Genomic DNA, 11,188 nt, shown 5'->3' on the forward strand with positions numbered 1-11,188 from the left:
AAATGGCCGTTAAGCACGAATGCTTGGGGGCTCGAAAGAAAATATATATTTCAAAAGAGAGTATGCAAAGTTCAAACAATATTCCCAAACTACGCTGTACGAAGTCCCGTGTTTGGATAATCTGAAAAGATAAAACCGGATTACGACCTCAAGACAAAGGTCGACGTTGATACTTATACATAGTCCCCTAATAAAGGACCCAGGTAGTGGCAAAATTGAGCCGTACAGACTAGCTCAAAACCATGGAAAGATGATGACCACAAGACAATGGTCCGTCTAAGCACGTTGTCAACCCACATTCAGGTTGCAACTAAATCCGAGCATCCCTTGAAAGAATTCGTTCTTACAAGAATGAATAAAAAGAAATTCTCAAAAGAAATCCCAAGAACAAATGAAATAGGGACATGCCCACCTCAATCGGGCAAGATCGCGACACTTACCCCGCGAGTCCCAAATCGAAAAGACGAATTCAGTTTCGCTCACCTCCAGCGGGCGGGGCGTCCACCCTTAGCGGACAAGGCTCGCCCACCTTCAGCGGGCGGGGTCTGCGTCACTAACCGCGCAGGTCCTCAGTTTTCGAAAATGAAAAGAAAATAAAATCTTCAAAATAAAAACAGGCTCACCATCTTCAGCCGGCGGGGTCTACGTCACAAACCGCGTAGGTCCTTATTTTCAAAAAACTTCAAAACAGATTCGTCCACTTCTATCGAACGGGGCGTCCACCCTCAGCGGACAGGCTCGCCATCTTCAGCCGGCGGGGTCTACGTCACAAACCGCGTAGGTCCTTATTTTCAAGACATCAAAACAGATTCGTCCACTTCTATCGGACGGGGTGTCCATCCTCAGCGGACAGGCTCGCCATCTTCAGCCGGCGGGGTCTGCGCCACTAACCGCGCAGGTCCTTAGTCGCTGCAGCGATACCTTTTTCTGGTTTTCCCTTTTTCCAAAAATTAAAGGATTGGTTTTCTGTTTTTCCAAAAAAGAGCGATGTGCTGGATTTTCCTTCGTTTTACGTCCTATAAAAACAAGGGGGTTTTCTCGTTTAGCTAACCCTGAAAATGAGAATCTTTAAAAACGTTTTACCTCGTGATTGGGCTTGGCCAGGCCCAGTTGCACTTTATAGCTTTGATTTCGAAAACATCTTTAGATACTTCCAATGACAAAGTGAGGGAGTTTCTATACATCTTTAGATACTTCCAATGACAAAGTGAGGGAGTTTTCTATACTATCAATTGACAAATTCCAATGACACGTGAGGGATATGTTAACACTTCAAGTGATGACCCTTAAGTCAAATGTTATCACTCGGGGGCTCGTGAGACCCTCGCAGAACAGGTCACATACACCATGGCTTGTAACACCCCGACAATTCTCTCTTTTCTAAAATAATCTTTTAACATAAAACGTAGAGAATTATCAAGGCATTATCGCCCGTGTGAAAACGTAACGGCTTATTCAGAATTTTGCAGCGGAAAACATAAAACTAACTTTAGGTTTATAAATAATCGATTACAGATTTAGTCCAAAACCCATTTAACTGAAATAAGGAAATACGAATAGTACGACAAATTTCAAATTTAAGTTAACAAACCAAATCACTTAATAAAGCAAATCTAACTACAAGCTCTCTAATCCCGATCCCCAATGATGCATCATCTTCAAACCTGCAGATGGACAATGCTTATTGATCCTTAGAGACTGCTCACCAAGATTGGGTCATCACAGGATCAATAAGGCATAGCCATGATCAACATGCACAAGCAAAAGCACGTAATCAGCAAAGCTGAGTACTACATACTAAATCAATAATAATCCTAACATGATTCTATTAAACGAACAATCCTAACATGGTACTAAATAAAACATAAGCAAGGATAATCAAGATATATTGACTTGAAGACTATGTTTGACTGAACTAGACTTTTGTATCATTAACATTATTTAAATTGAAATAGTCAATGGACTGAGTTGTCTACTAGAAACTTCTTCTTCTTCACTAAGGAAGACGAGGTACGGGCGCGACTCCGTAAACCCCAATGACCTGCGATATCGAGGGACTTTTAAATAAGAAATAGAACCGGTGATCAATCCGGCCCCAGAAAAAGCCATAGGCGACCCATGACCCCAACTCCTGATTGTCCGTCACTTTAGACGTGCACAGTCTAAAGCTATTGCTACTCAGTTTCACTTTACATGACTTAACTTTTAATACTTGGTTATGACTCGTCAAACATAAATATTATATTCAACAAGTAAACACAACTTCTTTTATCTTTGAATTAAACAAGTGATCACAGAGATGCCACACAAGACTTATTCCAATTAATTCAACCTTTCCTTTAATACTGATACAACCCCTCTATATGGGTATAAGGTTTCAACTTACTAAGCAAGGTCCTCGGCCCTTATAAAGTAGTGAAAAGCTAAAAGGGAACAATGAACAATCGATCTGAATCAATATATATAATAATCTAATGTTCCCAACCAACATGTTCGCATCAATCATCCATACCAACATGCTACAATTCTCATAACGAAATATATATGCTTAACATGTCCCTCCAACAATATTAAACATGCACTTTCAACATAACCTAGTTCATCAACAATTTCAACATAACCAAGTTCCTCAATCGTTTCAACATAACGAAGTTCATAAATCATTTCAATATGGTTTCAACAAATCACACACATTCCAAGCACACAATGTATGTACGTACCTTGTGTAAACAAACCGATAGGCCACTTTAACGAATTCAAAAATCGCCTACAAAGAATTCTCCGCCAAAAGGAGGAGAGGGGAGGTGCTGGCCGGCGGGTAGGGCAGCGCGACGGAGCGGATTGACTGGGCGGCAGTGCGACGGCTGTCGTCGTGATGCTGGGTGGTGGTGAGACTCGCGGAGAACGTGAGCGGCGACGGCGGTGGTCCGGCTTGTAGTGGCGGCGGCCGGCGGCTGAGGCTGGAGCGGTTGCTGGCGGTGACAGGGCGTGGCTTGCGGTGTTGTGGCGGCGCGGGCGGACGGCGGTGGTCGCCGGCGAGGGTTCAGGGTGGCGGCTGAACAGCAAAGGGGAGGAGAGAGTTACGTGAAGGAGGGAAGGGTTTTGGGAGTTTTACATAAATTTGGAATATGGGTAAGGGATGTGGGTTTAACTTATTTTGGGCTTTGCTAATTTGGGCTAGGATTAGAATTAAGTTTGGTATTTGAATTCAACACCGCTTAAGATTGTTTTCTAATTTCAATCGTGTTTTCGTAATTCAAATTCTTTTCAACATCAAATTCTAAAATTATTTTAATTTCATAAACCGTTGAAATATTTAAAAGTATAAAATAAATATTCGTTAATTACATATTTATTTCTAAAAATCGTAAATTATATTTAAATATAATTAACAATACGTTAAAATATATTAATAAAATGTATAAAATTATGGGGGATTACAATCTACCCCTCTTAAAAGAAGTTTCGTCCCGAAACTTGACTCGAAAATTCACACATTTTTCAAAAGTTTTCGACTTATTCTCACTGTAGAAGTACTTGTGCCACCTATGTGCACTATTTTGCCAACTCAAAGCTGTTTGTGTTACTCATGAACACCTTTTCTTTTGCGGAGAATCTATTTGCTTTGCATCAACTTGTAAAGGTTGCTAAAAATAAGCATAAAATTCATAAAAATATCATAAAATAAGTAAAAAAAACGCGAATTTCTATCGCATTCTACCCCCTTAAGGAAAACGAGTTACGCCCTCGTAACTCACCTTAGGGAATAGCTAACCAAAATTCTCTTTCGACGAATTCTATTCTCAAAATTCTTATTTCACTAAAACTACTAACTTTAGACTTTTCACAACAGACGACGAAACAAAAGGACAAGTCGCCACGAATTAAATAATGCTTAACTTGCGCAGAGTTAATAGAAAAGTACCAGAATCTATATCGGCAGATCGTTCATTTTCATTCTGATTCATCATGTACAACTTTCCTGGAGCCTTATTCGGGTTGTTGTTATCGTTTGCAGGCTTATTATAGTTCTCTTGATTGTTTTGTGCCCCTCCAGGCTTTGAATTTTGACCTCCAGACTGGTTAAACCTCACTTGGTTTCCACCTCCATTACTATTTTGTTCCTTTCTGTGTTTAGTGAAGCACTCATACTCCCTATGTCCCCTTTTTTGACAATAGTTGCAGGTCACTAATTCTCCTTTGCAGTTCTTACCAGGGTGATTGTTACTGCACATCTTGCAATGATGCACTCTCTCAGACGGGTTCGAGTTGTTGTGGTGCCCCTGATTGTTTCCTCCTTGGAAATTTCCATTTCCATTCCCATTTCCGTTTCTATTCCTTTTAAAGTTTTCTTGGTTACCCCCAGCATTAAAATCTTTTCTCTTTTCCCCAATTACCACAGTTTTCTTTTCCCTTCTAGACTGCAGACCATAAATATGAGCAGCTCTCCCATACACTATGTCTAAGGAAGTAAAAGTTTCTCCACCTAATCCCAGTTGAATTTCATCCGTCAGCCCTTGCTCAAACCTTTGAGCCTTTAGCTCCTCAGTAGCTACCACCTCAGGTGCAAACCTCGATAAAGCTATAAACTTGCTATAGTATTCAGCAATAGTCATATTCCCCATCCTAAGGTTGATAAACTCCTGCGCTTTCTGCTTTCTCATAAAAGGAGGATAAAACTTCCCCCTCAAGGCAACAATAAATGAATCCCAATTGAATCCCTCAACAGCACTTAGTCTATTTCCATTTTCTTTCCACCAAAGGTCGGCCTCATCTTTCAGATAAAGGACAGCTTGACTTACTCTCATACTCTCAGGGCAACTCACAGCCTCAAACAATTTCTCAAACTCCCTAATCCAGTTTTCCAGGAAGGTAGGGTCTGCTTGTCCCTTGAAATACGGTGGCTTGACCTTAGAAAGTCTTTCAAACATTTCCCCTGCAGAATCGGGGCGCTCAGTTCTCTCCTGGGTTAGCTTTTCCGCCAATAGGCGAATCGCAGCAGCTAGATCATTGTTGTTGGCCATTCTAGAACGCGACCTGCAATTAGTATACTCTATTTCAGGTTTGAAACACCACTTATACATTATCCCATACAATTTAATACTTGAATTGACCATAAAGATCGCCTCAACCAACAATGTTCACATTAATACACATCATTTACGAAGGCACGAAAATCGTTTATGAAGGTGCAACGATCGTCTACAAGATGCAATAATCATTGGAAAATAATCATCCTCAATAATTCGCGAAAGACATTTACGCACTACACATAAGGCATAACATTTTGAATCATATTGGTCATGAGGGTCTAGATTGGCCCTTACTTCCTTTATGTACTCAAATCATTTAATATTTTTGTGGCAATTGAATTGATCCACAATTCACACTGAGTATGCAACCAATAAAGAATTAATCCATGACGTACTACCTAGAGGTTGGGGTATTATGGAATCCTCAAAATAGAATAAAGAACAATTCCTTGAAAACTTTAACTTTTATTGCTAACTCCATAGAGGTTTATTACATCCTTGAAAATAATAAAGAACATCTCAAACTTCAATAAACTTAAACCTTAAACAGTTGTAGCTTTGCTTGCTACTTATTCTTTAAAACATGAAAGAGCTAATTAACTATTTATGACTTCAAAATATTTGTGGCTTCTTGCCTATCCATTGCTCCTGAAACTTGCGGAGTGAAATTTAGATCTCAAGATCATCGAACTCTTCTTCAGGGTCTTCATCGGGGTCTTCCTCAGGGTTTGCATCTTCACCCATGTCTTCATTTTGATTAGGCTCACTTGCCATCTCCTGTTCACTTTCGAGTTCTGCATTCGAATCACTAGAGATCTCAATGGTTGGCTCATGAGCCGCTGAGTTAGGATTCTCTGCCTCAACACCTACATTCTCATTCTCCACAGCTACATCATTTTCCTCTAGGTTATTATTTACACTAATTCCCATAGGTTCTTCTGTAACTGAATCCCCAACATGACTCCCTACGATTTTACCGTCTCTAAACCCACTTTCTGCTGCTTCAATAATGGTGGTCAGAATTTCTGAATCATATTTCCATCTACCATCCCAAGTTCCATACTTAACCAAGTTTGGAGTTCCATTATCAGAATGCATGTCTTTAAACTTTTCCTTGAGTTCTAGGTATGGAAATTTGTTAGGTAAGCAATTAATGATAGTGGCTGCTATGATATCCTTTCTCATTAAGATAGGTTGCCCTTGAACCTTAGCATAATATTCACATCCAAACACAATTTTCTTCACATAAATATCTGGGGTTTCTATATCAAGTTTCTCGAAGGATCCTATATTGGTATACTTGGAAAGAAACATTTTATTCCTGAAATACACAATTCAAGGTCTCACTAACGATTTTCCAGCCAAAACATAAACAAGGTTCAGTAATCGATAAGTTTGGTGGAATCAAACAATTCTTTATGCACTTGTAAATGTAACACTTAAACAATTAGCACATGCACATACATAACAATCAATTTCTTATCATTGACTAGCTACTAATATACATATAATTCTATCTTATATGCCCTTCTTATACTACCCATCTCTCATAAACTAAAGCATTAGAATCATTTATATAACGAAATAAAAGAACGAAAATATAATAAAATTATAACGTAGCGAATAAATTCGAGAATAAAGTTATTAATTCAAAAAGATTTATATTTCCTAATTAACGAATTCTAACTCTTGAAACAACTTAAAAAAAATTGAACTCCTTTTTAAAAAAAAATGTATTTATATTATTTTTATTTATTTGTTTGAATAATAAATAATAAAAAAAATAAAAATGTCCAAAGTATCACTTTAACTTGGAAAAATAATTTGATTTCGAACGTAAATAAGGAATATCGTATACTTTCAAACAAGGTAAAATGAAATCGGCCCCCAAAAAAAAGTACCAATTTTTGAACACTATAATACGTAGAATCTCGATTTTTAAGAAATTTATTTTAAATAACTAGATAGTTAGGCGCCTAAATTTTTTTTTTTTAAAGTAAAACCTTAGCTTCTAGATACCACTTTGTAACACCCCGACAATTCTCTCTTTTCTAAAATAATCTTTTAACATAAAACGTAGAGAATTATCAAGGCATTATCGCCCGTGTGAAAACGTAACGGCTTATTCAGAATTTTGCAGCGGAAAACATAAAACTAACTTTAGGTTTATAAATAATCGATTACAGATTTAGTCCAAAACCCATTTAACTGAAATAAGGAAATACGAATAGTACGACAAATTTCAAATTTAAGTTAACAAACCAAATCACTTAATAAAGCAAATCTAACTACAAGCTCTCTAATCCCGATCCCCAATGATGCATCATCTTCAAACCTGCAGATGGACAATGCTTATTGATCCTTAGAGACTGCTCACCAAGATTGGGTCATCACAGGATCAATAAGGCATAGCCATGATCAACATGCACAAGCAAAAGCACGTAATCAGCAAAGCTGAGTACTACATACTAAATCAATAATAATCCTAACATGATTCTATTAAACGAACAATCCTAACATGGTACTAAATAAAACATAAGCAAGGATAATCAAGATATATTGACTTGAAGACTATGTTTGACTGAACTAGACTTTTGTATCATTAACATTATTTAAATTGAAATAGTCAATGGACTGAGTTGTCTACTAGAAACTTCTTCTTCTTCACTAAGGAAGACGAGGTACGGGCGCGACTCCGTAAACCCCAATGACCTGCGATATCGAGGGACTTTTAAATAAGAAATAGAACCGGTGATCAATCCGGCCCCAGAAAAAGCCATAGGCGACCCATGACCCCAACTCCTGATTGTCCGTCACTTTAGACGTGCACAGTCTAAAGCTATTGCTACTCAGTTTCACTTTACATGACTTAACTTTTAATACTTGGTTATGACTCGTCAAACATAAATATTATATTCAACAAGTAAACACAACTTCTTTTATCTTTGAATTAAACAAGTGATCACAGAGATGCCACACAAGACTTATTCCAATTAATTCAACCTTTCCTTTAATACTGATACAACCCCTCTATATGGGTATAAGGTTTCAACTTACTAAGCAAGGTCCTCGGCCCTTATAAAGTAGTGAAAAGCTAAAAGGGAACAATGAACAATCGATCTGAATCAATATATATAATAATCTAATGTTCCCAACCAACATGTTCGCATCAATCATCCATACCAACATGCTACAATTCTCATAACGAAATATATATGCTTAACATGTCCCTCCAACAATATTAAACATGCACTTTCAACATAACCTAGTTCATCAACAATTTCAACATAACCAAGTTCCTCAATCGTTTCAACATAACGAAGTTCATAAATCATTTCAATATGGTTTCAACAAATCACACACATTCCAAGCACACAATGTATGTACGTACCTTGTGTAAACAAACCGATAGGCCACTTTAACGAATTCAAAAATCGCCTACAAAGAATTCTCCGCCAAAAGGAGGAGAGGGGAGGTGCTGGCCGGCGGGTAGGGCAGCGCGACGGAGCGGATTGACTGGGCGGCAGTGCGACGGCTGTCGTCGTGATGCTGGGTGGTGGTGAGACTCGCGGAGAACGTGAGCGGCGACGGCGGTGGTCCGGCTTGTAGTGGCGGCGGCCGGCGGCTGAGGCTGGAGCGGTTGCTGGCGGTGACAGGGCGTGGCTTGCGGTGTTGTGGCGGCGCGGGCGGACGGCGGTGGTCGCCGGCGAGGGTTCAGGGTGGCGGCTGAACAGCAAAGGGGAGGAGAGAGTTACGTGAAGGAGGGAAGGGTTTTGGGAGTTTTACATAAATTTGGAATATGGGTAAGGGATGTGGGTTTAACTTATTTTGGGCTTTGCTAATTTGGGCTAGGATTAGAATTAAGTTTGGTATTTGAATTCAACACCGCTTAAGATTGTTTTCTAATTTCAATCGTGTTTTCGTAATTCAAATTCTTTTCAACATCAAATTCTAAAATTATTTTAATTTCATAAACCGTTGAAATATTTAAAAGTATAAAATAAATATTCGTTAATTACATATTTATTTCTAAAAATCGTAAATTATATTTAAATATAATTAACAATACGTTAAAATATATTAATAAAATGTATAAAATTATGGGGGATTACATGGCTTGTATGACGCACTCCGTCTAGTACTTTGATCATCGTCTCATCTCGAGACTCAGTCAAAGTGGGGGCTAACTGTAGACACCTACTTTTGTCCCCACTCCTGAAAGGGAAGGTTCGATGATGAGAACATAAATCTCCACTTGGCAACGCATCTCCTATAAAATAACGAATCTTGATCACCCTTTTCATTTCAGCCAAACCTGCTATTTATAGAAACCTGCTAAAAATAGTAACTGCCATAACAGGTAGTTGTTAAAAGTGGCAAGTCATAAAAGATAGAAATCTGTCAGAATTAGGTGTTGCACTACAACATAAATCCTAAAAGAGATAGAATTTACAAAGGAATTTTATTCCTGATATAATTCCAAAATAAGAGTCACGTATTAATTAAAATCCTAATGAACCTAGAGTTTGTAACGGGCCCAGATGCATTCCGACATAAAGTTAATACGCACTAAAAGACTCGGATAAGTCTCAAAAGCTCCGTGTTCTAAGAGTCCAAATATGACAAGGAACTCGGCCCAGACCCTATTTTCAACGCCTGGTTCTGGGCGCCGAAATCTTCAGCGCCCAGCCCGGGGCGCTGACAATACCTGGGGACCGTGTTGTCTCCGAATTCTTCTTGGATTCGTGCTCTAAAAATCTATCTTTCCACAAACTCTTCCCTATAAATACAGCCTCAAAACCTACGTGAAAAGGACACACAATATCATAATCGGAGTATTGACTCCAACCTTAAGCCTAAGCCTCACGCTGCGAAATTGATCCCGCGTTCTGTTGCAATCGACCCAAAAGTCAAACAGAACGTATCCTGCCCCTTGTAGCTAAAGAATTAAGCCTGGATACTGGAACATTTCTTGGAAACCCGAGATTCGTTAAATAAAAGGAGAAATAGCAAAGCCAAAGTGGTTAGTTTTCTGAGAACCACAACGCACCTCTCAAGGGTGCGTTGTAATATGTCCCTCATATGATTTAATCGCTTTCATCACCCTTTTATAAAATTGTTAAACAATTAATTTGATTGATCTATCACGCCTAATAAGATAATACCTTGGACAATTGAATTATCATGCTAGGTACCTTAAATCAACCTAAATAAGATAATCACGATCGATCTAGTATTATGTGTTGCATATTGCTAAAATCAATTCAGAATAGTTTAATAGTTAACGCATGTCCCTTCAATTAATTATGCTGAGCTAGTAAGGATAACTCCTCACGGTAGTTACAGTCCCCCGAACTCTCAATCTCTGCCCTGCGGGTGTACGTTGAGCGATCCCCACACCAGGGATCACAAGGGAACCTATGGCCGTCGTGGTCGAACATAATTGCACTCCCTTTGTGTCACGATAACCGGGTTTTGTCCGTTTTTCTCATTGTCGTTAAAAACTGAATGGCGACTCCTATATTACTAGTCGATTGGGTGTAAACTCACAGGAAATCCAATTACACTTGATCAGACAACGTCACGCCCACGAGGGACGAGGTCATGCATTAGCCTCGTGCTTTTTCGACCCCCTCACACATAGTCTAATCTTAGGGTTTATTTTCGAAACAATGTTGTGGCAACGTACTTGAATATTTTTAAAGCTCGCCGAATAAGCATTTTCGTTCCCGAGCCCGGATCTCACCCATCCGTTTCAAGGATTCAAGGCCTTATCCAAAAATAGAGTCATTTTGCGGTCTTCCCAAACGGGACCTAAAATAAAGTTTGGTGGCGACTCCTTCGAGGTGCAAAAAAAATTCAACGGTTCTCTAAACGAACCGCCGCATGCCAAACCCCCCTTGTAGGAAACGGGAAACACAAAAACACCCCCTACAGGTTCCTTAATCACTGATGAACTCGTGAGGAGCGTCGTATCTCCATATGATGTTTTCTTGAATGAACTGGGCCACTTGCTTGGAACCTAATACTTTGAAAGACCTGGCTTCCAACCACTTAGTGAAATAATCGATTGCAACCAGTATAAACTCATGACCCCCGGTGCCTGTTGGAGTTACTTTGTCGATGACGTCGATACCCCAAGCTGATAATGGCCA

The 11,188-nt window shown here is 39.1% G+C and overlaps 2 long non-coding RNA genes across 2 annotated transcripts; both read right to left on the reverse strand.

Annotated features, from left to right (window-relative positions):
* Positions 1-1,516: 1,516 nt before the first annotated feature.
* On the reverse strand, positions 1,517-3,047 carry LOC130470335 (uncharacterized). The gene is made up of 2 exons (XR_008930506.1): positions 2,721-3,047; positions 1,517-1,698 (listed from the first exon to the last, which is right to left on the reverse strand). It is a non-coding gene; the product is annotated as an uncharacterized lncRNA (long non-coding RNA).
* Positions 3,048-7,220: 4,173 nt separating this feature from the next.
* On the reverse strand, positions 7,221-8,751 carry LOC130470336 (uncharacterized). Its single transcript, XR_008930507.1, has 2 exons — positions 8,425-8,751; positions 7,221-7,402 (listed from the first exon to the last, which is right to left on the reverse strand). It is a non-coding gene; the product is annotated as an uncharacterized lncRNA (long non-coding RNA).
* Positions 8,752-11,188: the final 2,437 nt, after the last annotated feature.

Source organism: Spinacia oleracea, chromosome 3 (assembly GCF_020520425.1).
Source record: "Spinacia oleracea cultivar Varoflay chromosome 3, BTI_SOV_V1, whole genome shotgun sequence".
Taxonomy (NCBI): domain Eukaryota; kingdom Viridiplantae; phylum Streptophyta; class Magnoliopsida; order Caryophyllales; family Amaranthaceae; genus Spinacia; species Spinacia oleracea.